The sequence below is a fragment of the Pseudophryne corroboree genome, chromosome 1 (genome assembly GCF_028390025.1).
Source record: "Pseudophryne corroboree isolate aPseCor3 chromosome 1, aPseCor3.hap2, whole genome shotgun sequence".
NCBI classification, from domain to species: domain Eukaryota; kingdom Metazoa; phylum Chordata; class Amphibia; order Anura; family Myobatrachidae; genus Pseudophryne; species Pseudophryne corroboree.
The window spans coordinates 199,839,605-199,863,622 of NC_086444.1; the positions used below are offsets into that span (position 1 = coordinate 199,839,605).

Below are 24,018 nucleotides of genomic sequence, written 5' to 3' on the forward strand. Positions count from 1 at the left end.
CTGTAAATCACATTGTGCTTTCATCTGTAAGGATGCGACCGCAATGTGTGCAGCTGCTGCGCATGTGCAGTTTGCCGCCATCGGCAAACTGCACTGTGGGCTGCATCAGCTTCTGAATCCTGATGGATGCAAGCAGTGTCACTTGATTTCAACTAAAGAAATGTGCTACTGGTCGCTAAACAAAAGGAATATAATTGGTATAGCCATTTGCAAACACTTAGCAATTAATCTGTTTTTTTATGGAAGTGATATCAATCATTCCTTTCTGCAATATTTCACAATTCAAGAATTTCACAAATAAACAGGAAACATTGATTAAAGTTTGTAATTAGATCAAATTAAAACTCTCAGCATGTTCTTATTAGTGGCTTTGCAATGGTTTCAATCAAACACAATCAAACACACTTTTTTTACGGAATAAAAGTTTAACAACTGGTTCAACAGCAAAAACACCATGAGAGAAATCTCCGACAAAATGGCTCTTCTGGGGAAACTTCATTCCCTAACCAAGGTAACCTCCACTAGTGTATCTGTGCATGTGCAGCGCCAGCTTGCCACTGTGTATGAGCAGAAGTCCTTCTGCTCAGAAGTCCACTGTGTATGAGCAGAAGCTTCACTTAGCTTCTATGACCCACAACTTCAACAGACTATAACCACTGCTTCCAGAACCCTGTACTGCTACTTTAGAAGAAGATATTCACTGGCTGGTGAGCTGCCTACACCACTGCTTCACTACAGGCTCTGCTCCATTGCTGATCCAATTATTGGAACAGTGAGTACAGCTGTTCATTCACTTGTACCACAAAAAACCACAGAGCCTGGTTAAGCTACTTGGCTGGTCATTGCCTACACAATAACCGCTGGTGTGATCAGTATTCTGCTCACACACAAAACCACACATTCTCTAAAGGTTATAGGCCCAGGGATAAAAGCAGCCAGATACTACAAGTCCCAGGCACTGCATGAGAGCTCAAAGAGCACTCAGTTGTAACAGTCACCCAGAACACTAGACTACAGAAGGGATACCTCTACACGTAAGTAGAAGAGGCATCAACGTGTTTACACTGTATACAGATGTTCCCCAGGCACAGTGGGAAATTAAAGTACCAGAGCTACAGAATAGTAGCTGTTAGGAGCACACATACAGGAATTACACCTATAATGGGGATTAATAAACTTAAAAGTATATGGAAAATAGCTATGGAAATGCATCTTAAATTGGGGTGATTTTGGAAAGTAACAGTTGATCCTGGTGAAAGTCCAAATCCAGGTGAAGTAGAGAGAGCCATGGGTACCATAGGCTTGAGTATGGAGCAGCATACGCACTCCATAATTCATGGAAAAGTGTCAGCTAGAATCATGTGGACAGCACTGCAAGCGGTATTTCATGACGAAAGTCTCAGGAGGAGAATAAACTTGAGGCGCACATTGTATAATACAAAGTTACATGAATGCAGAAGTATGAATTATACAGAAAGGATCTGTCTCTCAGCAGTTAGCGTATGTTGGTGTGAAAAAAAGATGAGGAAATTGCAACCACCATGCTTCAGAATTTGACAGCAGAGTTTGACTTCTTAGTTGTAGCATTGGAAGCAAACAGTGTGAAATTAACAACAAACAAAGTGAGAGCAATGCTCTCAGTTTGATAAATGTACACATGTTGAATCTAATGCTGATTCAACTGCATTGCCAGCAAAAAGTGAGAAGTTTAGAAAATTCAAGTTTATGTGTTATAATGTCACGAGATAGGTCACAAGGCAATCTATTGAAAACAGAGAAAAGTGGATCCAGTGCAGAACCAGAAATGTGATGACAAGAATCAGTCAGCCCTGAGTGTAACAGATAACCACAGAACAGAGTCTTGGTATATCAATTCAGGTGCAACAAGACAATTCAACTGCAATGAGGAGTGGTTCACCAAGATAAGTGAGTGTGACCCTATCACAATCAAGGGAATTGCCAAACAAATGTTGATAGCGATTAAAGTTGGGACAATTAAAGCTAAATTCAGAAGTGGATTAAGAACAAAGGGGGTAATTCCAAGTTCATCGCAGCAGGAATTTTTTTAGCAATTGGGCAAAACCATGTGCACTGCAGGGGAGGCAGATTTAACATGTGCAGAGTGAGTTAGATTTGGGTGTGGTGTGTTCAATCTGCAATCTAATTTGCAGTGTAAAAATAAAGCAGCCAGTATTTACCCTGCACAGAAATAAAATAACCCACCCAAATCTAACTCTTTCTGCACATGTTATAACTGCCTCCCCTGCAGTGCACATGGTTTTGCCCAATTGCTAAAAAAATTCCTGCTGCGATCAACGTGGAATTACCCCCAAAAGCCACAGAAATACTAAATGCATTCTATCTACCAGAATTGGGAGCACATTCTATTGTCATTAGTGTATAGAGCAAAAATGCCACAGAGTTCAATTTGCAAGAGGAAATTGCATTGTGAGAAACTGAAGTGGGACAATCATCACTGTGACATTTATTGATGACTTCACAAGAATGACACATGTATACTTCATAAAGGAGAAATCTGAAGCAGCAAAGAAAATTACAGATAACAAGTCGTGTAGAGAACCAAACAGGCCAAAGACTCAAGTTCTGAGATCTGATAATGGAGGAAAGTATTTTAACAGAGAGGAGAGTAAAGGCTACCGATTGTGGAATCCAGTTGCAAGAAAACTTGTCAAGTCAAGGTACGTTGTATTTAAAGAAACAACACAAGTTGAAGAATAGCTAGATTTTGACATGCATAGCAAATATGTGTTATTGAACATGACAGCAACTGGAGATGAATCTGAACCAAAAACTACTAGCATGGAAGTTAAACCACAACAAAGGTCATCTACTAATTCAAACCTCAGCAGCCACCCAGAAAGATATTATGAGTATGCAAACATTGCATACTGTGTCCCTTAAGAGATTCAAAAGCCAAAGTCAGAGACTGATTTGTGTGAATGGAAGTCTGCAATAGGAAAAGAGGCTTTTCAAGTAATAGGAGTACAAAGTACAAAAGAGATCAAGCATCGTGACAGTGACAACAGTGCAAAAGTTTGGAGTCAAGACACTTTTGTTGATGCTTATGTTGTCAGAAAGATGGATTTCAGGTTCAGTTGTAAGTTTGTGTGACATGGAGAAGCTTGTAACTAGGGGGATGTTAGAAGTGGAGTGCATTACTGCACAGTCTACAACAAAATGTCTCCTCTGGGGATACTTCATTCCCTAGCCAAGATGGCCACCTATAGTGTATATGCACAGTCTCACTTCTCATAATATGCCTTTATTACATGCAACTCACTTGTATAATAATAATACAACATACTACTTCCAGCAAGCTCACTCACTAAATCGATAGAAAATATGTGCTCTCATCCATAGAGATAGATGCTGTGCACTTTGTTAAAGCAATCAAAACCATGGAGCAAGAATGGTGCACATCTAACTATTTTGTGTGCAATCATTCACTATGACAAAGAGATCTGCAACATTTAAACCTGCTATCGGATGAGGTGTGTCATGTATGGAAATCCATAACCAACAAATATAATAATGACAATAATAATACTAATAATCACAACAATAGAGACATAAATTTGGCAGAAAAAATTGTTGGATATTTATTTATTTAAATTTATATTTAAGAGAAAGTATGGTGGCAAAAGAAAGGATGGCCAGAATCAGCCAAATCCACAATGCACAATAACAACCAACAACATGCATTGCAGGCGGATACTGCCCAAGGTGCAATGAATAACACCATCAAGGGTATCCACTCACCTTCTAACTTGACTACCCACCTGTTTGGGTGATGACACTGTTCCCCGTTTCGGTGGTAGAGCCAACTACCAGTAAACAAAGGGAGCACACCCAAACTAAATGATTGCACCCAGACTGGTGAGCTGCCATTCTTTCCCGCAATGAAATAGGCAACGATCAATCACAAACTAACAACAACTACAAGGGAGGGAGGGCGGGAAGACTGAAAACAGATAGGCTTTGGCCCACAGCACCAAGCCCTTAAATAAAGTCCAATACAGAAACACCCCCTGCCACACCATACGCAGGCTGATTCATGTGATGTCCCTGCCACACCATAGGCAGGCTAATTCATGTGATGCCCCTGCCACACCATAGGCAGGCTAGTTCATGTGATGTTCCTGCAACACCATAGGCAGGCTAGTTCATGTGATGTCCCTGCCACACCATAGACAGGTTAGTTCATGTGATGTCCCTGCCACACCATAAACAGGTTAGTTCATGGGATGTCCCTGCCACACCATAGGCAGGCTAAGTCATGTGATGTTCCTGCCACACAATAGGCAGGATCATTCATGTGATGTCCCTGCCACACCATAGGCAGGCTAGTTCATGTGATGTCCCTGCCACACCATAGACAGGTTAGTTCATGTGATGTCCCTGCCACACCATAGGCAGGCTAAGTCAAGTGATGTTCCTGCCACACCATAGGCAGGATGATTCATGTGTTGTCCCTGCCACACCATAGGCAGGCTAGTTCAAGTGATGTCCCTGCCACACCATAGGCAGGCTAGTTCATGTGATGTCCCTGCCATACCATATACAGGTTAGTTCATGTGATGTCCATGCCACACCATAGGCAGGATGATTCATGTGATGTTCCTTCATGTCAGCCCCCATCATAGAGGTTTAACTACCTAATTTCTTATAGCAATCATTTGGTTTCTCTTCCATTGAATTTAAGTATATCTGCTGCTACCATTTCACTATGTAATACTAAGCTGCAACAACAAATAAGTAAGAAATCAAATTATTATTTATTTTATTAACAGTTTCTTATATAGCGCACAAAATTCTGTTGCGCTTTACAATTGGACACAATGATACAACAAAACTGGGTAATAAACAGTCAGAGGTAGGAAGGCCCTGCTTGCAAGCTTACAATCTATAGGGAAATAGGCATGTATACACACGGGTAGGTGCTATCTATTGCATATTTGTCCACCGGATTGCAAAAGTTCTAGGTGGGTTGCATGATATCACATCACAGCAATGATGAACCCTGGTCAGAAAGAAAAGAAAGTGAAGATAGAGAAAATATGTGGAGGATATGTGCGGACTGTACAATGGAGATATAATCGGATAGGAAAGCTTATGAAGGTTGAGTGAGCGGTTCTGGAATGTGATAAGCTAGCCTGAAGAGGTGAGTTTTCAGGGAACGTTTGAAGGTTTGGAGACTAGGGGAGAGTATTATTGTGCATGGTAGGGCATGGTACAGGTAACCAATGGAGGGACTGACAGAGTGGATCTGCAAGTGATGAACGTCTAGCAAGGAAGATTAGTCTTGCAGCTGCATTCAGAATGGATTGTAGTGGTGAGAGTCTCTTTTTGGTAACACCAGTAAGAAGACAATTGCAATAATCAAAGCATGGATTAGAGTTTTTGCAGTGTCTTATGTAAGGTATGGTCGTATATTGGATATGTTTTTTAGATGCATTTAACATGATCTTGAGACAGATTGAATGTGGGGAGCAAAGGACAGTTTTGAGTCAAGTATGACACCTAGGCAGCAATCTTGTGGGGTAGGATTGATTGTTGAGTTCTCAACGTTGATAGAGATATCAGGTTGGTAACTATTATTGGCCGGTGGAAATATAAGTAGCTCTGTTTTAGAAATATTAAGTTTGAGGTGGCGAGATGACATCCAAGATGAAACAGTAGAAAGGCATTCAGTGACCCTGACCAATACAGATGGTGACAAATCTGGGGAGGATAGGTAGATTTGAGTAGCAGCTGCTAAAGGGCCTTCAACTAAGTCAGCCTCCATTCTAGGCTCTATAACCAGTACATTAGAATTTTACTTATACTATATAATAAACACAAATCTTACTATTTATTGCTATTTTGTCATTTGTATAACTTATTTATATTAGGTGTTCTACCCATTCTTCGCACAGTAGTTTCTGATTTTCACGGTTGTAAATATTCATGAGTGTTAAAAATTTGCTAAATCTATAGAGATGTAAATTGGAGTCGACTTAATTATGGATAAATGAATATAGAATATTTGTTATTGCTTCTTTGTAGTGAATCTTCTCATGCCACTTTTGCACATCTTATTTATGAACTAATTAAGCAATTTGCTTTTGTTATCCTTTGTAGCCTTGGGGGTGTCTGGAGTTTCCTTCTGTAGCTTCGGATGACCTACTGGTACAATTCTCTTTTTTCTAGATTTACATACAATACAGTGTTCGTACACTCAGTAATTAAAATTAGGATCATGACTACTGTATTGTTGGCCCGAGAACAAAATTTGGGTCAGGGCTTATTCCTGCTACTCTATCCTCCCAGGCACAAACTGTTCTCAAAGTAGATGTGCAGCAAAGAGCAGAGGCTCTTATCAGACCTTGGGTGTTAGTGGGAGCCTAGAATGGAGGCTGACTTGGTTGAAGGCCCTTTAGCAGCTGCAATTATGCAAATGCAAGAGTTTTGGCATTGACCATCACTTTAGCAGAAGGACCTTGTAAGTGGTGAGCACATTATTCTCAAATGTCCCAAATTTCATTAGACATTTCCAGGTTTTATGCACGTGTCCTTTGACATTTTTCTCCTTCAAATTGCCCCTGTTATTCAACATATAACCAGTACGTTAGAAATTCACTTATACTATATAATAAACACAAATCTTACTATTTTTGCTATTTTCTTGTTGTATAACTTGTAAATATACATGAGTGTTAAAAATTTGCTAAATCTATAGAGATGTAAATTTGAGACATCTTAATGTAAATTTATATTAATCCATGGTTCTTACCGTTACCCGAGGAGCACCTGTAGCAGATGCGGTAAAAAGTGACAGGACCATTTTTGCAGTTTATTAAAATTCTAACCAATGGAGGTGCAATCCAAATTTTGATCCAATTGTCCATTATCGCTCATGCAACGCAAGCCAAGCATCAGAAATGACGTCATTATGTCAACCCCCTGTTTATCCCCTTAGGGAGGTTTATTAAAATTCTAATTATGTAGTCTTCCTATTTCCCACCTGAAGAATACCCATGTTACATTTCATCTTCCTAACATAACAGGAAGTAGAATTAGTGATCAGTCAGTCAGTCAGTGAGACGGTAAAAAGTGACGGGACCATTGTTGTAGTTAATGAAATTCTACACACTGGAGGTGCAATCCAAATTTTGATCCGATTGTCCGTTTGGGCGTTATTGTTCACGTAACACAAGCCACACATCGGTGATGATGTCATTATGTCAACCCCCCTTTTCATCTCCTTAGGGGAGGTTTATCAACATTCTAATTATGTAGTTTTCCTATTTCCCACCTGCAGAATACCTATGTTAAATATCATCTTCCTAACATATCGGGAAGTAAGAGAATTAGTGATGAATCAGTCAGTCAGTCAGTCAGTCAGTAAGTGAGTGAGTGAGGGCTTTCACATTTTTATAATTTATTATTTAGATATGTGCACAAGCCTCCGTCATGGGTTTTGGTCTTTGATCTGTATCTTCTTCGTGTTTTGGGTCTATATTTGGTCTTGCAATAACCGCCGTGGGTTTTGGTTTTGGATCTGTATTTTCTTTTTTAATCATAAAAACAGCTAAAATCACAGAATGTGGCCTGTTTTTGTTTCTACAGTATTATTAACCTCAACAACATTTATTTTCACTCATTTCCAGTCAATTTTGACCACCTCATAGCTCCCAATATTGGTTTCATCCAGTTTAGGCCAAAATGTTGCACCAAGTTAGCTGGATGACTTAGCTAAGGGACAGCAGTGGGCGGCACAAATATGTGGCACTTAAACTTGCAACATGGCACATCTAGGAAACAGAGTGGCACTGCAGTGGCAGACAGGGTGGCAGTTTAATAAACTATGAAAATGTTTGTCGTCTACACAAAGAAGACAGTCAGCAATGCAACAAACAGCACATAATGCAAAGAAAAGAGGTACAAGATGGAATTATCTTTGGCCACTCCCACCTACCCGTATGTTGAATATATTGCCTCTTATTGAAACCAGTGATACACAGAGTAGCCTGCCTCTGAATGAGCTGGCATTTGTTAGATGCTGCTGCTGCTTCTCTTTGTGCTGCTGAAGGCAATACAGCTACCCAGTGGGCTGTCACAGTCATGTATCTTTAGTTTACCCTGTCTCGCTTGTCCACATATGGTTAAGTGGACAGTGGGTACAACGGCATTTCAGAGGATACTAATAAGGTTTTTTGTTATGTCCTTGTACAGGCTGGGAATTGCTTTTCTAGTGAAGTGGAATCTAGATGGGATTTGGTAGTGGGGACACAGGACCTCAAATAACTGTCTAAAATCCACTGCAGTAAAGGCAGATACTAGACGTACATCTAATACCAGCATAGCTATTATGGCATCAGTAATCTGCTGTGTAACTGGGTGACTGCTCTCATACTTGCTTCCCCTTAAAAAGGATTGTTTAACAGTAAATTGTTTTGTTAAACTACTACAAGTATTCTTCCTGGTCCCCTTCTAGGATGAAGATCAACTAAAAGCATCAGCAGCAACAGTCATAGCTCTCAAGGATCCTTCTGAGGAATCCCTGATAGGAGAGGAGCCAGCCATGGTTATGAAATTGGATGCAGAACTTCTTCTGATCATGATTGAGGATGTTGATGATGAAGGTGTTGGTGGTGGAGATGGCAGGCATTTGGATCTAATGGAGATGGGAGCTAGATGGACTGATTGTCACATCTTTAGCCAAAGTTTCTGAATTTGACAAAACTTTGGATGAATGGCTGCAAGTGACATAACAGGGAGGAGATTCACAGATGGTTAAGTTCCCTACTTCTACTTTCTCTCGCTTTAAAAATGGTACAGATGGCTTGACAGTTGTTGATGGGATTCAGGTAAAAATAATTCCACACATAAGAGATGGGTTTTTTTGTCTTTTGCCCCGGCATGACAATGGACTTTTTCATATCAAGGGCAACAACTGTTTCCACAGGTGCCTGATTTACACAAACAACATTCTCAGCATCAACATCCTCATCATCATCAGTGTCACAGTGTCACAATACGTGTATGATACACTGCTGGTCAGACCGCAGTGTATCATACATGTATTGTGACACTGTGATACTGATGATGATGATGATGATGATGAGGATGAGGATGAGGATGATGAGGATGTTGATGCCGAGGATGTTGTTTGTGTAAATCAGAAAAATAATAGTATAGTATACTGGGGTATAGCACAAAATATATATATTTTTTTTCAATTATATATTTTACTTTTATTTATTTTTTACACTGAGGTCGCACCCCTAAATTGACAGAGCACCCCTGGGGACAGACCACCTACAGCTGAAGTACCACCTACAGTGTCACAATACGTGTATGATTACACTACATTCTGAGCACCCTTGGACGGACACAGCACGGACATGTTTGCTCACTATAAGCTCCACAGCCGGAGTGAAATAGCACTGATCACCAGGGGCCTTATATAGAATCCAAAACCCATGAGAATCCGACAACGGGAGGATGAAGTTTTGCCCCATTTTGGGAACCGAGTCAGGCGGGAAACCCCAAGCCGGACTCGGATCAGAATGTGCAGGTGGGTCTGGTTCTCGCTCATCTCTAATATATACACGTGTGTGTGTGTGTGTGTGTGTGTGTGTGTGTGTGTGTGTGTGTGTGCGCGCGCGCGCGTGTGTGTAAAAAGGTGTAGACAAGCGCTTCTACTTTTACATACAGTAACAAATTTAGTAATGTGCAAATATTGCAATTAGAGTGCCATTGTTAATAAATACAGTCACAAATAAAGTGAGTTGTGCAAATATTCAAAATTCTGTGCATAATTACGTGACAAGTGCAAATAGAAAAAAACTATTTTTGAATCAATAGCCAAACTTAAGTGGCCACTACAGCAGTTCACAAATTGACTTTTACTTTGAAAAGTCATAAGAAAATGTTTCAAAAGTGCTTTGAACACTAAAGTGATCACATATATATAAAGATAGATAGATAGATAGATAGATAGATAGATAGATAGATAGATAGATAGATAGATAGATAGATAGATATAGCAAAATCAGACCGGCACTCCTCCACATACGCTTTTTCTGCTCCGGTGCCTCCAGGAACAATGTGAAGGACGAAAAAAGTACTGCGGCACTCGGAGACTTAACATGTGGTAAAGTGTATTTCAACAAGTCACCATGCAAATACCAACGTTTCAGGGCTAAGCCACCCCTTTGTCAAGGTGCATAACACAAAACAAACTCACACTTACCTAAATACTAAAGAAGAAGCCCGCCACCGTGCCCCGCGCTGTCCAAGTCCCGGCAGTTCCAGCTTGGCCCCCGACGCCTTCCCAGTGAGGAGGGCAAACACCAAAAATGAAAAAATAGAAAAAAATAGATAGAGGTACAGATCATATAAACATATACTGTAATAATTATGATCGAGTAGAATTTAATCCAAGAAAACAGCACTGTAGGTATCGTAACTGTATCCCTGAGAGTGATCTTTATTACTATGTAACAATACAATAAAAAAATAAATACATAAACTGTCTCATATATCGTTGTGCACATAAGTTAAATTGTTTAAAAGCAACACAGTATCCTTGGCATAAGTGGATTCAATAAGTATCCAATAGATTAGGAGATAGGGACAGCGTGGGAATCTGCAGCCCCTTCTGCTGCCTCCGTCTTCAGTGAGCGGACGAAGGTGAGAGCGGAGCATGCAGCACGCTGGCCGGAGAAAGAGATACGGTGAGCAGCCCCGTCTCCCGTGTGCGGTGTTAGGTGGTCCTGAGTACACGATGCATAGCAGGAACCAAATGCGCCGCCGGGAGAGGAGTAGACACCTGAAAAGGGATAGAAAGAAGGGTACCTGACTTGTTTAGCTGGAAGGTGTAGATGTGTAAATGCTGTTCCCCCTGCAGTGGGGAATCAGAAAACGTCCAGAACGCGTTTCACCACGAAGGGCTTAATCACCTGTGAGCCTCTATTTATTCAATTTTTTTCATTTTCGGTGTTTGCCCTCCTCCCGGTGGCGAATTTGGTCCCTGCGATGCCTAGTCAGGGCCATCTAACACCGCAAACGGAGGAGAAAGGGCCTATCACTGTATCTCCCGTTTCATGATCAGCGTTTGCTTGTCCCGCTCTCACCCCCGTCCGCTCACGGAAGACGGCGGTAGCAGAAGGGGCGGCATATTCTCACGCTGTCTCTATCTATCCAATCTAGTGCATTGAAATTACAGGTTGAGTATCCCTTATCCAAAATGCTTGGGACCAGAGGTATTTCGGATATGGGATTTTTCCATATTTTAGAATAATTGCATACCATAATGAGATATCATGGTGATGGGATCCAAGTCTAAGCACAGAATGTATTTATGTTACATATACACCTTATACACACAGCCTGAAGGTCATTTTAGCCATTATTTTTTATAACTTTGTGCATTAAAAACAAAGTGAGTGTACAGTCACACAATTCATTTATGTTACTTATACACCTTATACACACAGCCTGAAGGTCATTTAATACAATATTTTTAATAGCTTTGTGTATTAAACAAAGTTTGTGTACATTGAGCCATCAAAAAACAAAAGTTTCACTATCTCACTCTCACTCAAAAAAGTCAGTATTTCGGAATATTCCGTATTTCGGATATTTGGATATGGCATACTCAACCTGTAATACCTGACACCTATATAAGGGATAGGGCATGTTTGCCACATCATGGTTTATAATTTACACCATCATTCCGAAGTCATGCTACAATAGTAACTGTTATAAGAATTAACTATTATTGTGAATATTTGGCTTTCTGGGTAATTTGCAGGATAACTCCTAGATCCATATGCAGAGGATGATAATCTCTTCTGCTCACAGGGAGCATGAGCTATAACTCACTTATGAGGTTGTATGCAAATTATGGTATCATGTTCAATTTTAGCACCTGTGGCACATTGCTTATGATTTAATGCATGTTATCCAAAATTGATTGCCAATGAATGAACTACATGGAATGTTTTGAAATAACAGCAACCTATTAAGAATTGATTTAAGGGTACCATTAGCTGGAGATAACTATGAATTAACACTAAAAGTTTTATTCTGGTGTATTGATGTGTTACATGTATTTATTCATTTAATGCTTTATAATACCACCACTACCATTATTATTTGGTGATCGTATAATATACATGATTATTGTATTTGTATTGTATGTCCATGTTTAGTTAGTCTTTTAACAAAAGTGAATAAAAGTTATGTTTTGTTAAATTACTAATTATATACATAAGAGAGTGCTCCACAAAGGGATTTTTTTATTTCTGGGAATCATTTCTGGGTTTCCTTTTTTTGAGTATTCTGAACACCTCACACCTCACAATATTATTTTTAGTCCTAAAATTTGCACCGAGGTCACTGGATGACTAAGCTAAGCGACCCAAGTGGTTGGCACAAACACCTGGCCCATCTAGGAGTGGTACTGCAGTGTCAGACAGGATGGCACTTAAACAAATTGGCCCCAAACATCACATGATGCAAAGATAAATAAAAAAAGAGGTGCAAGATGGAATTGTCCTTGCTCCCACCCACCCTTATGTTGTATAAACAGGACATGCACACTTTAACAAACCCATCATTTCAGCGACAGGGTCTGCCACACGACTGGGATTGAAATTACTGGTTGGTTTGGGCCCCCACCAAAAAAAGAAGCAATCAATCTCTCCTTGCTCAAACTGGCTCTACAGAGGCAAGATGTCCACCTCATCATCATCCTCCGATTCCTCACCCCTTTCACTGTGTACATCCCCCTCCTCACAGAGTATTAATTTGTCCCCACTGGAATCCACCATCTCAGGTCCCTGTGTACTTTCTGAAGGCAATTGCTGGTGAATGTCTCCACGGAGGAATTGATTATAATTCATTTTGATGAACATCATCTTCTCCACATTTTCTGGAAGTAACCTCGTACGCCAATCGCTGACAAGGTGACCGGCTGCACTAAACACTCTTTCGGAGTACACACTGGAGGGGGGGAAACTTAGGTAAAATAAAGCCAGTTTGTGCAAGGGCCTCCACATTGCCTCTTTTTCCTGCCAGTATACGTACGGACTGTCTGACGTGCCTACTTGGATGCTGTCACTCATATAATCCTCCACCATTCTTTCAATGGTGACAGAATCATATGCAGTGACAGTAGACGACATGTCAGTAATCGTTGGCAGTTCCTTCAGTCCGGACCAGATGTCAGCACTCGCTCCAGACTGCCCTGCATCACCGCCAGCGGGTGGGCTCGGAATTCTTATCCTTTTCCTCGCAGCCCCAGTTGCGGGAGAATGTGAAGGAGGAGCTGTTGACGGGTCACGTTCCACTTGAATTGACAAGTGTCTCACCAGCAGGTCTTTGAACCTCTGCAGACTTGTGTCTGCCGGAAAGAGAGATACAACGTAGGCTTTAAACCTAGGATCGAGCACGGTGGCCAAAATGTAGTGCTCTGATTTCAACAGATTGACCACCTGTGAATCCTGGTTAAGCGAATTAAGGGCTCCATCCACAAGTCCCACATGCCCATTGGAATCGCTCCATTTTAGCTCCTCCTTCAATCTCTCCAGCTTCTTCTGCAAAAGCCTGATGAGGGGAATGACCTGACTCAGGCTGGCAGTGTCTGAATTGACTTCACGTGTGGCAAGTTCAAAGGGTTGCAGAACCTTGCACAACGTTGAAATCATTCTCCACTGCGCTTGAGTCAGGTGCATTCCCCCTCCTTTGCCTATATCGTAGGCAGATGTATAGGCTTGAATGGCCTTTTGCTGCTCCTCCATCCCCTGAAGCATATAGAGGGTTGAATTCCACCTCGTTACCACCTCTTGCTTCAGCTGATGGAGGGGCAGGTTCAGGAGTGTTTGCTGGTGCTCCAGTCTTTGGCTTGCGGTGGCTGAATGCCGAAAGTGGCCCAAAATTCTTCGCCCCACTAACAGCATCTCTTGCACGCCCCTGTAATTTTAAAAAAAATTCTGCACCACCAAATTAATTGTATGTGCAAAACATGGGACGTGCTGGAATTTGCCCACATGTAACGCACGCACAATATTGGTGGCATTGTCCGATGTCACAAATCCCCAGGAGAGTCCAATTGGGGTAAGCCAATCTGCGATGATGTTCCTCAGTTTCCGTAAGAGGTTGTCAGCTGTGTGCTTCTTATGGAAAGCGGTGATACAAAGCGTAGCCTGCCTAGGAACGAGTTGGCGTTTGCGAGATGCTGCTACTGGTGCCGCCGCTGCTGTTCTTGCTGCGGGAGGCAATACATCTACCCAGTGGGCTGTCAAAGTCATATAGTCCTGAGTCTGCCCTGCTCCACTTGTCCACATGTCAGTGGTTAAGTGGACATTGGGTACAACTGCATTTTTTAGGACACTGGTAAGTCTTTTTCTGACGTCTGTGTACATTCTCGGTATCGCCTGCCTAGAGAAATGGAAACTAGATGGGATTTGGTACTGGGGACACACTACCTCAAGAAATTCTCTAAGTCCCTGTGAATTAAAGGTGGATACCGGACACACGTTTAACACCAACACAGCTGCCAAGGCCTGAGTTATCCGCTTTGCAGCAGGATGACTGCTGTGATATTTCATCTTCCTCGCAAAGGACTGTTGGACAGTCAATTGCTTACTGGAAGTAGTACAAGTGGTCTTCCGACATCCCCCCTGGGATGACAATCGACTCCCAGCAGCAACAACAGCAGTGCCAGCAGCAGTAGGCATTACACTCAAGGATCCATCGGAGGAATCCCAGTTAGGAGAGGACTCATCAGAGTTGCCAGTGACATGGCCTGCAGGACTATTGGCGTTCCTGTCTAAGGAGGAAATTGACACTGAGGGAGTTGGTGGTGTGGTTTGCAGGAGCTTGGGTACAAGAGGAAGGGATTTAGTTGTCAGTGGACTGCTTCCACTGTCAACCAAAGTTTTTTAACTTATCAGTGACTTCTGATGAATGCGCTCCAGGTGATGTATAAGGGAGGATGATCCTAGGTGGTTAACGTCCTTACCCCTACTTATTACAGCTTGACAAAGGCAACACACGGCTTGACACCTGTTGTCCGCATTTCTATTAAAATAATTCCACACCGAAGAGGTGATTTTTTTTTGTAATTTGACCAGGCATGTCAATGGCCATATTCATCCCACGGACAACAGGTGTCTCCCCGGGTGCCTGACTTAAACAAACCACCTCACCATCAGAATCCTCTTTGTCAATTTCCTCCTCAGCGCCAGCAACACCCATATCCTCATCCTGGTGTACTTCAACAGTGACATCTTCAATTTGACTATCAGGAACTGGACTGTGGGTGCTCCTTCCAGCACTTCCAGGGGGCGTGCAAATGGTGGAAGGAGCCACCTCTTCCCGTCCAGTGTTGGGAAGGTCAGGCATCGCAACCACCGACACAATTAGACTCTCCTTGGGGATTTGTGATTTTGAAGAACGCACAGTTCTTTGCTGTGCTTTTGCCATCTTAACTATTTTCAGTTTTCCAGCGGGAGGATGAGGGCTTCCATCCTCATGTGAAGCTGAACCACTAGCCATGAACATAGGCCAGGGCCTCAGCCGTTCCTTGCCACTCCGTGTTGTAAATGGCATATTGGCAAGTTTACACTTCTCCTCAGACGCTTTTAATTTCGATATTTGGGTAATTTTACTGAACTTTAGTTTTTTGGATTTTACATGCTCTCTACTATGACATTGGGCATCGGCCTTGGCAGACGACGTTGATGGCATTTCATCGTCTCTGCCATGACTAGTGGCAGCAGCTTCAGCACTAGGTGGAAGTGGATCTTGATCTTTCCCTATTTCACCCTCCACATTTTTGTTCTCCATTTTTTAATGTGTGGAATTATATGCCAGTAATATTATTATATCAATAGCAATGGCCTGCTGTACTGTACAAGTATATACTGTTGGTCACCAAAATGCTGCACTGTAATACTATATATAATGCCCACAAAAATGCAGCACAGATATGGAATGGATACTTGCAGTGACACGGAGCTGCGAGATACAGCAATGGCTACTGTACTGTACAACTATATACTGTTGGTCACCAAAATGCTGCACTGTACTACTATATATACTGCTCACAAAAATGCAGCACAGATATGGAATGGATACTTGCAGTGACACAGAGCTGCAAGATACAGCAATGGCCTACTGTACTGTACAACTATATACTGTTGGTCACCAAAATGCTGCACTGGACTACTATATATACTGCTCACAAAAATGCAGCACAGATATGGAATGGATACTTGCAGTGACATGGAGCTGCAAGATACAGCAATGGCCTCCTGTACTGTACAACTATATACTGTTGGTCACCAAAATGCTGCACTGTACTACTATATATACTGCTCACAAAAATGCAGCACAGATATGGAATGGATACTTGCAGTGACACAGAGCTGCAAGATACAGCAATGGCCTACTGTACTGTACAACTATATACTGTTGGTCACCAAAATGCTGCACTGTACTACTATATATACTGCTCATAAAAATGCAGCACAGATATGGAATGGATACTTGCAGTGACACGGAGCTGCAAGATACAGCAATGGCCTACTGTACTGTACAACTATATACTGTTGGTCACCAAAAAGCAGCACACTGAGCACAGATATTTGCAGCACACTGAGCACAGATATGGAGCTTTTCAGGCAGAGAACGTAGATATTTGCAGCACACTGAGCACAGATATTTGCAGCACACTGAGCACAGATATTTTCAGCACACTGAGCACAGATATTGAGCTTTTCAGGGAGAGAACGTAGCCACGTCCTCTCCGTTCAATCTCCAATGCATGAGTGAAAATGGTGGCGACGCGCGGCTCTTTATATAGAATACGAATCTCGTGAGAATCCGACAGCGGGATGATGACGTTCGGCCGCGTTCGGGTTAACCGAGCAAGGCGGGAAGATCCGAGACTGCCTCAGAACCGTGTAAAATAGGTGAAGTTCGGGGGGGTTCGGATCTCGACTAATCTCTAACTGATACAGCACAAGACAGCACCACTGGAATGATACAACAGAGCAGGTCACCACCCCACGCGCCATGCCACTTTCCCGCACAGACACTGAGGAGACACGTCCTCTCACTACACTCTCCAGGACTGGAGTGAAAATGGCGGCGATGCACGGCTCCTTATATGGAATCCATAACCTGCGAGAATCCAACAGCGGGATGATGATGTTTTGCCTATTTCTGGTTTCCGAGTGGCGGGAAAAACTGAGCCAGACTCCGATCCGGACTCGGAGCATGAAGTTTGGGGGGTTCGGTTTTCAGGGAACCAAACCTGCCCATCTCTTAAGGTTATGCAGTATGATATTACATAATTGTGTGGGTATAGTGAGGTTATACAGTATGATATAACATCATGGTCTGGGTATATTGAGGTTATGCAGTAGGATATCACATCACGGTGTAGGTATTATGAGGTAATATAGTATGATATCACATCACGGTGTGGGTATATTGAGGTTATACAGTGTAATATCACATCAGGGTGTGGGTATATTGAGGTTATACAGTATAATATCACATCGGGATGTGGGTATATTGAGGTTATACAGTATGATATCACACCAGGGTGTGGATATATTGAGGTTATATAGTATGATATCACATCATGGTGTGGGTTTATTGAGGTTATACAGTATGATATCACATCAGGGTGTGGGTATATTGAGGTTATACAGTATGACTATTGTGACAAGAACACTGGGATAGTGTTTGAGGGCAGGTATATTTGTCCCAGGTTCTTGTCTTACATGTTTTAGAAAATGTTAACTTCTAGGAAAAATGCTTTTTGTTTTGTCTGAACCTTTTCAGTTTGCTGTAAAAGCTGGGTAAAGGCTCTGAGAGAGAGATAAGGCGAGTTCTAGACATTGGGCCCAGTTCGGGTCTTTGGCCTCACAGAGGGCTAATCAGGGTTTCAGCTGTGTAAGAGTGATATACAGTAGTGCTTCTAACCTGATTAGTATGGGCAGACTGCCTGGGAAGGCTGCAGGATCTGTGTGTGAGAGACACGCTTTCTGATGCAAGTAAGCTATACAGTATGTACTGAAGAACTCTGTGTTTTGTTTAGTGACAGTTAGGAACATCTTATGTTTAGTTAGTGCCGGACAGGCAAGGTATTTTTATTTTGGGGTTTGTTTTATTTTCTGTTTCAATAAAACTGGCCGGGGTCAGTTGTACCAGAAACTGGACTTGTGTTGTTCCTCAACTGCTGCGTGCTGCCATATTCCCCAGGAAAAGGCACCTTGCACCCCTACAGTGTTACAACTTGGTGGAGAATGCGAGCAGGCCGTTCTGCGCATAAGTGAAAGCAGCAGCTTTGTGAGGCCTGCAGAAAACGGTGGTTTATGCAGATACAGCCCAGTGTGAAGTTACTGAGACTCACCCCTGAGGGTTTGATATATGTCCTGGGTGAAAGCAGCTGCAAAGCCGCCTGAAAAATCTGTTGACATGGAGGATCTGCTTAAAGCCTTGCTGCAAGCTACAGCGGCTCAGCAGGAGGCCAACCGACAGCAGCAGGTGGCAATGGAGGAAAATTGGAGACTACAGCAGGAGGCCAACAGACAGCAGCAGGTGGCAATGGAGGAAAATATAAGACAGCAGCAGGTGGCAATGGAGGAAAATAAGAGACAACAGCAGGCAGTTGTTGATGAACTTTACAGGCAACAGCGTCAGGATAGAGAGGCCTTAGCAGAAGTGGTGCAGAGACTTGCAGCTCGGGTTGGAGATGTGGCCGTCAGTGCTCCAACCAGCTCTAGTTCTATACGAGCCAGTCACTTCCTGCAGAAAATGACAGAGGCTGATGATGTGGAGGCCTATCTGACCACGTTTGAAAGGACTGCCGAGCGTGAGAACTGGCCGAAAGCACAGTGGGCCAGTCTGCTGGCACCTTTCCTGTCAGGTGGGCCCCAAAAAGCTTACTTTGATTTAAGCCCTGCTGAGGCTCGGGACTATGATAAACTAAAGACTGAGATCCTGACCCGCCTGGGAGTCACGCTGTCAGTACGAGCACAACGGGTGCACCGTTGGCTGTACGCCATGGAGAAGCCTCCGCGCTCCCAGATGCACGACCTTATTCAGCTAACAAAAAAATGGCTGCAGCCAGAGACATTAACTGGTCCCCAGATGGTGGAAAGAGTCGTCATGGACCGCTACTTGAGATCTTTGCCCATGGTCCTGCGCAAGTGGGTGAGCCATGGAAACCCGGGTACTGCTGACCAATTAGTGGACATGGTAGAGAGGTATTTGGCAGCAGAGGAACTACTGATGACCACCCAGCAACCCATAGATCCTCGACAGCGCCCTTCAGTAAAGACTGGTAAGACTGTTCCGTGGGAAAACGTTGCTGGGCGGTTAAGAGAACGCAAGGCTGGAGAGACTGTAAACACTGGCCCTGGAAACAGGCCAATGGGGCTAGAACGGTCTATGCTGCCCAAATGGGTTGATAATCGTGTGGTTAAATGTTTTAGGTGTGGTATGCCAGGTCATGTTATTGCCAATTGCCCAGTCACGCAAGAACCCATGCAATGTGATGCTGCCTTTGAATGTCGCAGAATGTCTTTCTTTGCTAGGTTAGCCTGTACTGTGGTACCTTCACCTGAGCTGGAAAAACAAATGTGTGATGTGTTCTTAGAAGGTAACCGGGTAGAGGCCTTGCTAGATTCAGGAAGTTTAGTTACCCTCGTGAAAGCTGGGTTAGTGAACCCCTTAAAGGTCCAGCAAATACCTATTGGGGTAACTTGCATACATGGGGATACCCAATATTATGCCACTGCTGAGGTGAATATAGAAACTTGTTGTGGGTCAGCAATGGTTAAAGTGGGACTGGTCCCTACCTTGGTGCATGAGGCCATAATAGGGAGGGATTTTCCTCATTTTTGGAAACTGTGGGAATCACGGTTATCAACAGATGTGAGAAGTAAAAAGCCAGTTGATGATAATACCGGTGATTTTATGGATGTACGTGGGTCTTCGGAACTTTCTGGCCCTTTGCCTTTTGCTAGTTTGGCTGGGGAAGTGACAGATGGGGAGTCCAGTGAGGACCCTCTTGCCGGGAACAGAGACATAGTAGTTAGAACTGAAAGCGTGCCTGACCTGGAGGTAAAGAAGGATCTGTTTGCGTCTGAACAGTTAAAGGATCCTACCTTAATAAAGGCTAGAGAGAATGTTAAGATTGTTAATGGGGAACCTGTGGTACCAGGTGACAGGGTTACGTATCCCCACATGGCCATCTGTAATGAGCTCTTGTACCACATTGTCAAAAGGGGTGAGGATGTGGTGGAACAGCTGGTAGTTCCCCAGCCTTATCGGAGAACGGTACTAGATTTAGCTCATAGTCACGTTACCGCAGGACATTTAGGGGCAGAAAAAACCACTGAAATAGTTTTACAAAGGTTCTTTTGGCCAGGGGTTTATAAAGAAGTGTCTGAATATTGTTCTTCCTGTCCTGAATGCCAGTATCATGCCCCTAGACCCCATTTCAGGAGCCCACTAGTTCCCATGCCTATTATAGAGGTCCCGTTTGACAGAATAGCCATGGATCTCGTGGGGCCCTTGTTAAAGTCTGCTCGGGGCCATCAGTATATCCTGGTAATTATGGACTATGCCACTCGATATCCTGAGGCTGTCCCTTTACGCACTATCACAACCAAGGCGATAGCTAGGGAGCTGGTGCAGGTATTTAGTAGAGTGGGAATACCAAAAGAAATTTTGACTGACCAAGGTACTCCATTTATGTCAAGGATCATGAAAGAATTGTGCAAGTTATTTAAGGTCACTCACCTCAGGACGTCCATCTACCATCCCCAAACTGACGGGTTGGTGGAAAGGTTTAATAAAACATTAAAAAGTATGTTAAAAAAGGTTGTTGAGAGAGATGGGAAAAACTGGGATTGTTTGTTGCCCTACTTGTTAATGGCCATCAGAGAAGTTCCTCAGTCCTCTACGGGGTTTTCTCCATTTGATTTGTTGTATGGTAGACACCCCAGAGGGCTGTTGGATGTTGCCAAAGAGACGTGGGAAGGACAGCCCACTCCTTATAGAAGCGTTATTGAGCATGTAACACAAATGCAGGATAGGATTGCAGCCGTGATACCTGTTGTCAGAGAGCACATGGAACAGGCCCAAAGTGCTCAACAGAGGGTCTATAACCGGAGTGCCAAGATACGGGAATTTGCTCCTGGAGATAGAGTTCTTGTTTTGGTACCCACTGTGGAAAGCAAATTCCTAGCTAAATGGCAGGGTCCATTTGAGATTAGGGAAAAAGTGAATGAGGTTAATTACAAAGTATACCAGCCGGGAAAGAGAAAACCCGAACAGATCTACCATGTTAACTTAATCAAACCCTGGAAAGATAGGTTGTCTCTGTCAGCGGAGCCTTGCCCTTCGGTGTCTTCACCCCGGTTGCTTCCCGCAGTGAAGGTGTCAGAGACATTATCAGCTGATCAGAACAATCAGGTTAAAGAATTTCTCATCCAAAATAGGGAGGTATTTTCAGAGCTGCCTGGCCGAACGACCATAATAAAACATGACATTGTCACAGAACCAGGGGTCAGGGTTCATTTAAAGCCATATAGGATTCCTGAAGCTCAGCGAGAAGCTATTTCTAAGGAAGTTAAAACCATGTTAGAACTTGGAGTCATAGAGGAGTCTAACAGTGAGTGGTCCAGTCCCATAGTGCTCATCCCGAAGCCCGACGGTAGCATACGCTTCTGTAATGACTTTCGTAAGTTAAATGAGGTGTCCAAGTTTGACGCATACCCCATGCCCCGTGTGGATGAGCTTGTAGAAAGGCTGGGAACAGCCAGGTTTCTCACCACATTGGACCTGACCAAAGGTTACTGGCAAATACCTTTATCTGATAGCGCCAAAGAAAAAACAGCCTTTTTGGTTCCGGAGGGGCTGTACCAGTATAAGATGTTACCCTTTGGGTTGCATGGGGCTCCAGCAACCTTTCAACGGGCGATGGATAAAATTTTGAGGCCCCATAGAAAATATGCAGCTGCCTATTTGGATGATGTGGTAATTCACAGTACAGACTGGGGGTCACATTTGGTTAAAGTACAAGCAGTACTGGACTCAATCAGAGAGGCAGGGTTAACTGCTAACCCAAAGAAGTGCTGCCTCGCAATGGAGGAGGTCAAATACTTGGGCTTCACCATAGGCAGAGGTCTGATTAGGCCCCAATTGAATAAAGTTGATGCTATTCAAAACTGGCCTCGTCCAGTGAATAAAAAACAGGTAAGGGCTTTTTTGGGAATTACTGGGTACTATAGACGGTTTATTCCTAATTTTGCGACCACAGCGGTGCCGTTGTCAGACCTTACCAAAGGGAAGCAGTCAAATGTGGTGAAATGGAACCCTGATGCAGAAAAGGCGTTCCAAGCGTTAAAAGTGGCTTTGTGTTCACAACCGGTGTTGATAACACCAGATTTTTCAAAAGAATTTGTGGTACAGACAGATGCCTCAGAGGTAGGGATAGGTGCTGTGCTGTCCCAAACCAGAGATGGGGACGAACACCCTATCATTTATTTGAGTAGGAAACTCAATGAGCATGAAAAAAGGTATGCCATTGTGGAAAAGGAGGCTTTGGCCATTAAGTGGGCACTAGATACCTTGAGATATTACCTCTTGGGTAGACAATTCAGACTAGTGACAGACCATGCCCCTTTAAAATGGATGTATGTAAATAGAGGCAAGAATGCTCGTGTAACTAGATGGTTTCTAGCGTTGCAGGACTTTAAGTTTACTGTCGAACATAGACCGGGAACACAATTGGCCAACGCAGATGCATTGTCTCGCATCTTCTGTTTGGGGGCTACAAGTGTTCCGGCCCCTAGGTCGAAACAGGGGAGGGGGATATGTGACAAGAACACTGGGATAGTGTTTGAGGGCAGGTATATTTGTCCCAGGTTCTTGTCTTACATGTTTTAGAAAATGTTAACTTCTAGGAAAAATGCTTTTTGTTTTGTCTGAACCTTTTCAGTTTGCTGTAAAAGCTGGGTAAAGGCTCTGAGAGAGAGATAAGGCGAGTTCTAGACATTGGGCCCAGTTCGGGTCTTTGGCCTCACAGAGGGCTAATCAGGGTTTCAGCTGTGTAAGAGTGATATAGTGCTTCTAACCTGATTAGTATGGGCAGACTGCCTGGGAAGGCTGCAGGATCTGTGTGTGAGAGACACGCTTTCTGATGCAAGTAAGCTATACAGTATGTACTGAAGAACTCTGTGTTTTGTTTAGTGACAGTTAGGAACATCTTATGTTTAGTTAGTGCCGGACAGGCAAGGTATTTTTATTTTGGGGTTTGTTTTATTTTCTGTTTCAATAAAACTGGCCGGGGTCAGTTGTACCAGAAACTGGACTTGTGTTGTTCCTCAACTGCTGCGTGCTGCCATATTCCCCAGGAAAAGGCACCTTGCACCCCTACAGTGTTACACTATGTTATCACATCACGGTGTGGGTATACTGAGGTTATACAGTATGACTACGATATTACATCATGATATGGGTATATTGAGGTTATACAATATGATATCACATCACAGTGTGGGTATATTGAGGTTATGCAGTGTGATATCACATCAGGGTGTGGGTATATTGAGGTTATACAGTATGACTATGTTATCACATCACGGTGTGGGGGTGTAGTATGGCTGACCGGCGGTCAGGAGACCGCCGGTCAGTTTACTGACGCCGGGATCCCGGCGGGGAGGGGCGAGTGCAGCAAGCCCCTTGCGGGCTCGGTGGCGACCTACGGTCGCCACGTGTTCTATTCCCTCTCTATGGGTGTCGTGGACACCCACGAGTGGAAATAGTACCTGTTGGTCGGCATGCCGACCAGCGGGATAGTGAGGGGTCGGGATGGTGGAGGAGGTCATGTGACTGTTGGTCTCCCGACCACCGGTCACTTGAATACCACCCCGGTGTGGGTATATTGAGGTTATGCAGTAGGAAATCACATCAGGGTGT

At 43.3% G+C, this 24,018-nt stretch overlaps 1 long non-coding RNA gene across 6 annotated transcripts in view; it reads right to left on the minus strand.

Moving 5' to 3' along the window:
• Positions 1-24,018, minus strand: part of LOC135060759 (uncharacterized) — a 64,707-nt gene that overhangs the window by 19,706 nt on the left and 20,983 nt on the right. For all 6 annotated transcript variants that reach the window (XR_010247184.1, XR_010247160.1, XR_010247178.1 and 3 more), the window contains one exon: positions 10,259-10,335. This is a non-coding gene — a long non-coding RNA (uncharacterized LOC135060759). The remainder of the gene's footprint in view (positions 1-10,258; positions 10,336-24,018) is intronic.